Source organism: Carassius auratus, chromosome 32 (assembly GCF_003368295.1).
Source record: "Carassius auratus strain Wakin chromosome 32, ASM336829v1, whole genome shotgun sequence".
NCBI lineage: Eukaryota > Metazoa > Chordata > Actinopteri > Cypriniformes > Cyprinidae > Carassius > Carassius auratus.
In genome coordinates this window covers 2,986,858-2,992,857 of record NC_039274.1, presented here as the reverse complement: position 1 = coordinate 2,992,857, position 6,000 = coordinate 2,986,858, and positions in this window count along the sequence as shown.

Genomic DNA, 6,000 nt, shown 5'->3' with positions numbered 1-6,000 from the left:
CTATGTATGTAGATATTTATCCAAACGCTTTACTATATTTCATATTTAGTTTTTCTTTTCATATTATATATATATATATATATATATATATATATATATATATATATATATATATATATATATATATATATATATATATATATATATATATATATATATATATATACAACATACACACACATAATATGAATATACACTAAATTAATAATAATCATAATTATGTTCATTAATAAATTGAACTTATGCACTGCCATTATTTTATTAGTTAAAAATAATAAAGGAATTGCTCAAATTCACAGCTGTTAAGTGAACCAGTGTTTTCCATCATTACTATTACTATTTTGCTATGCTATGCTATGCTATATATATATATATATATATATATATATATATATATATATATATATTTTTTTTTTTTTTTTTTTTTTTGAATATTGAATTGACAAATTAAAATCCAAGACCGAAACTATCCATTTTATAATAAAAGAATAAATGGGGACATCCTAGTCGTATTGTTCAGACCGGTTGTGTGCGTTTTGTAGCTAAAATGAATAACATTTGTAGTGCGTGTTGAGAAATGACATTTGTATGTGGTGTCTCTGTGCATGTGTGTCTGTGATGGAGGTCATAGTCCAGGGCAGGCATTGAACTGGAATGGTCTGCAGGGATACATGTTGCTAGGCAAAGCGCACTGGCTCAGTTGGGGTTGAATGCACAATGCAGCAAGGCCCATTGGTCCTGATGATAATAAATGAGGTGCCAGTGCATCTGTGGTCTTCCAAAGCTCAGAGAGCTTAACGCCATCCACGCCGTCTGCCATTATGAATTTTATTCATTAGAAGTCAGGTTTATATTACTTCTGGGAGTTACAAACAATGGAATGACATTTGAAATGGCCAGATATTTCTTCATTCAGTGAGATGATTTGAAATGCTTTATATTCCAGATAAATGTAAGAAAACAAGCGTGACTGACTTGTGGTGACGCTGAAAGAGTGTAACTATGCATCTAAGTCTCAGAGCAGCTGAAGTAAGCATTCATTTGTGTGTATTTAACCCAAAGCTCAGTTGAACAGTTTCATCATTGGTTGTAGCAGGAAAGGCCTAGACTCCAAATGTATAGACTGATTCTGGAACAGCTGACATAGTTGGATCTTTCAGGGCCAATGGTGTAGCCCCTGGCATGGTTGATTTTAACGGTATCTGTGGCATGTCGTCCTCAGGGGGAAAAGTCAACCCTCCTGAGTGCTGTAAACCATAGACTAATCTCAGCTGCATATACTGTGAGGGGTCACGCTGGCCGCACGCTAGGGTCATCTCATGACCTCTTTACCTCTGGCCGAGCCTAAGGTGCCTTTCACTCCAAACAGCGGTGTAATTATCTCCTTATTGCAGGAGCGCTGAGGCCTTAAGAGAGAGAGTTTCAAGAGGGCTTGTCAAAGATGAGAGGCTTTAGATGCGTAATTCTCATCTCTCATTAGTTGTAGCCCCTCTCTCTCCAGCCCATGGGCACACAAAGAGCCTCTGCTCCCCCAGCTGAGAAGGGCTTCATCAGGGACAAAAGGGAGTCCCTTAGTTCCTGACTGGAAGACAGGCCAGGGCAGGAGGTGGAACAGCAAGGCCTATTCCGGCTTAATCCCAGGACTGCGGTATAGGGACATGACTTGTGGACTGAAATCCTGCTCTCGGGGACTTGGAATCCTCTTATTGGAGTCACAGTAGTCTTTTTGGATAATGTTCTCCCAACAGCCGCTACTGACTGAGCACTTGCTGGGAGACCGCATCAAGACCACAGGATGCATTGAGTGCGGGATGAAAAACATGTTAGGCTTCGCCAGGGAACCTCCTTTCATCCTCTGTGTGACAAAATAACGGCCTGAGTTTTTGGCTGGCAGGTTAATAGTCTAACCTTTAAAATGGCTGAAGGAAGGAGTAAAGTTTAATGTGGTATCAACACTTAAAAAAAAAATGAATGGTCTGTTGCTTGTCATTCAGCACATTGTGGTTATATTTATATTAGCAGACTTAGCTAGCCTGTGTTCTTCATCGTGAGCTTGAGTAAACATGTTGTAAACCAAAACAGTGACAATCAACATCCTGTTCAGGAATTTTATTTGAAGTAGATGAGAGATTCTAAGGAAAGTAAAACAGGTTTGTTTGCAGTCTAGATAAAATCCCTGATAGATTCTGTATGGCTATGTGTATAATCAAAATAGATGCTTGTTCTGTCATGTTCTGTCACTGTACTGCACATATACACTGTTCATAATGTGGTGTTGTCGTTAGTAAAGACATATCATTTTGCAAGCCTTTCTAGAACATTTAAAAAAGTCACACACAACTTTCTGAAATAGTGTTTCCGTAACTTAAAGGGTTAGTTCACCCAAAAATGAAAATTATGTCATCAATAACTCACCCTCATGTCGTTCCAAACCCGTGAGACCTTCGTTCATTGTGTCGGAACACAATTTAAGATATTTTAGATTTAGTCCGAGAGCTTTCTGTCCCTCCATTGAAAGTGTGTGTACGGTATACTGTCCATGTCCAGAAAGGGAAGAAAAACATCATCAAAGTAGTCCATGTGACATCAGAGGGTCAGAATTTGTCGAAGCATCAAAAATACGTTTTGGTCCAAAAATAACAAAAATTACGACTTTATTCAAACATGGTCTTCTCTTCCATGTCTGTTGTGAGTGCGACTGCTGTGACAGTTGATGTACGACACTGCTGACGTATTTTCATGTGCGCCCAATAACAACAAAGATAACACGTCAGCAGTGCCACTGCAGTGCAGTGAACGTGCTCACAATAGACCCGGAAGAGAAGTCAATAATGAATAAAGTCATAATTTTTGTTATTTTTGGGGGGGATCTTTGTTGGACTGGGGACAAAGGTTCCACAGAGCTAATCCCTTCAACTACGAAGAACCTGATTAGCATGAGAAAACGTTCAGTTGAGGAACCATAGTCAGAGAAAGAGAAGGCAATACTGAATAAAGTCGTAATTTTTGTTATTTTTTGACCAAAACGTATTTTCGATGCTTCAACAAATTCTAACTGACCCTCTGATGTCACATGGACTACTTTGATGATGTTTTTCTTCCCTTTCTGGACATGGACAGTATACCGTACACACAGTTTGGAGGGACTGAGAGCTCTCGGACTAAATCTAAAATATCTTAAACTGTGTTACGAAGATAAACAGAGGTCTTACGGATTTGGAACGATATGAGGGTGAGTTATTAATGACATAATTTTCATTTTTGGCTGAACTAATCCCTTTACATGGAATATTAGGAAAACATTCTGAAATTTTGAAGTTCCAATGCATGATGCCGTCTTTCAAGAACTGTTAAAAACCACAGTCCTTCATCATCCCATGCCTGACTATGGTTCCTCAACTGAACGTTTTCTCATGCTAATCAGGTTCTTCGTAGTTGAAGGGATTTGCTCTGTGGAACCTTTGTCCCCAGTCCAACAAAGAGCCCCCCCAAAGTCAAGCCCACTGCCACGCTGACACAAAGATTTGTGGTTTTGGGGAGCACGTCCCCAGCTCTATTTATACTGAGCACACCCTTCAGAAATCCCTCAAAAAAAACACTGATCACTAATGAACTTTCACAAACTTTATCAAATGCATATCTCCTTCCTTTCAGAGACATCAGAGATGTTGCTCTATTTCACATCCTCCCAAATGAACTACTTTCACTTAAAAAAAGAGGGTCGAGGAAAGGTAACAAACTATATAACAAAGTTTTTTTCTTCCCATACAGTGAAAGGGAACTACTGAAAGACAATAGCAGGTGCATTAACTGTTTTTGGGGGTTTTGCAGTGTCAAAGACTATATTAGTTTTCTAAACAGAAGACATTCAGTAGGCTTTTTGCCTGATTTCTCTTTTTGTGTAGTAATTGGGTTATTGGTGTATGAGCATTATAAAGATGCATAGACAAAGCGGAAAGGAGGAGTTAGGTGGGGGACATCTACACAAAGAGACCTTTCCCTTTACCATTTCTAACTGGCCACACATGGCCTTTTGATATTCACCTTTCACATTTTCATCCAAAAAAAACAAGAATAAAAAAAAGGTATTTATATGCTGAGAACTTGGGCTACTAACTAGAAGAGTATTAACAAACACATCTGTTTTTTTTTTTTTTTACTGTTTCTTAATACAGTTTACAGTCCCGTCTTTTCAAAGTGTATGTCTTTTATAAAATAGCCCATAAACCTGATAACCTGATAAACCTAAATAGAACCTGATACAGAATTTACAGCATTATTTTCAGTGTTATAAAGGGATAAAACACTTCTGACACTTTTCAAAGGGGGGGTGAAATGCTCGTTTTCACTCAATATCCTGTTAATCTTGAGTACCTATAGAGTAGTACTGCATCCTTCATAACTCCAAAAAGTCTTTAGTTTTATTATATTCATAAGAGAAAGATAGTCTGTACCGGTTTTTCCCGGAAAAACACGACGGGCTGGAGGCGTGACGTGTGGGCGGAGCTTAAGAATTACGAGCGCCAGTAGGCTTTTGCGTTGAGAGCGTTTGGAAGCTGTGACATTACCATTAACAGTCAGATTCAGCGTATATTTATGATCCAGAATCAGATCCAGAGGCTGAAATTTAACAAGAGCAGCATCAGCAAACAGTCTCCATGTGGTATGTACTGAAACTGTATATATTTGCTTAGCGGTTTTGGAAAATGACTAAGTTCCACTTTGTCGTCTTTTTTTTTTTTTTTTTTTTTTTTAAGCTGTACATGTGGAAAGTGCAGTTTGATGCCAACATCGCATGTTGTTTACTTGATGTGCTTACGCGCCGATGGCTAAGTTAACAACACAGAGATATTTGAAGCAGTTTTACTCACCGCCTGCGGTTCCAACACACGATAGTGACCCTTTTTCGTTGGGATTGCATCATCCTTAAGAAATAAACGATACGCAAATCCGGCGTCAAACTGGGCCTTGTTTGTAAAACAAGCATCTTCGAAATGCAGGGAACAAACACAAACACTTGCACAACTCTGTTGATGCTCTGTAAAAATAAACTCCATCCACTGGTCCCTTAATGCTGTTTTTCTTTTGGTAATCTGTGCAGGGTTGTCTTGCCCTGGCAACCAAAAACACACTCCTTTTGTGACATTTCGCGACGCTCTCGCTCTGATCAGTGAAGTCTGTTGTGATCTCAGTGCTGTGCTATACGGGAGCGCGCGCTCTTCTTCTTCTCTAGTAAAGAGTGCGTGCTCTTCTGGCAGAAGTGCCCTCAGGACCCATATAAGGAAATTCCGCTCCATCTAACGTCACACAGAGCCATACTCGAAAAAAACTTTCGGAAACTTGTGACAAACCGGAAGGAGTATTTTTGGAACAGAAATACTCCTTCAAATGTACAACTTAATTTTTGAAACTTTGTCGATGTTTAGCATGGGAATCCAACTCTTTAACAGTGTAAAAAAACTCAGTATGCATGAAAATGCATTTCACCCCCCCTTTAAAGTTTCAGAATAATGCAGAGAAATTATTGGATTATTCTTTTCTCTTAAAAATGTCCCTGTGACCCTTATACATACCATCACTCTTTGCTTTTGAGCTTAATCTGAGCAGTTTGGGAAAGATGTGAGAAGGGTGATCTAATTATTTCATTTACTAATTAGCACCCATGGAATCTCACCCCAGCATTGGCCTGCCCTGCCCGCCCCCTTGAAAAGTCAGTCTGTGTTAAAGGCCATTTTTATTTCTTTACCCAAAGAAGACAAAGGTAATTTGATTGCCAAACCCTTTCCATATGCTTGCAGGCCTGTGCGGTCAAACAAAGCCCCCACAGTACCAGTTGGGTTGTTTCACAAGTGTCAGCCCCCCAGCCCCAAACAAAAAAAGTAAAAGCAAACACATTGAATCTAGTAAAAGAGAGAATGAGGCAAACAATCGCGAAGAGGTGAATTAACTGACCCGCAAACAAATGCTCTCAAATACAACTGGTCTTCAAACGGCCAGGGA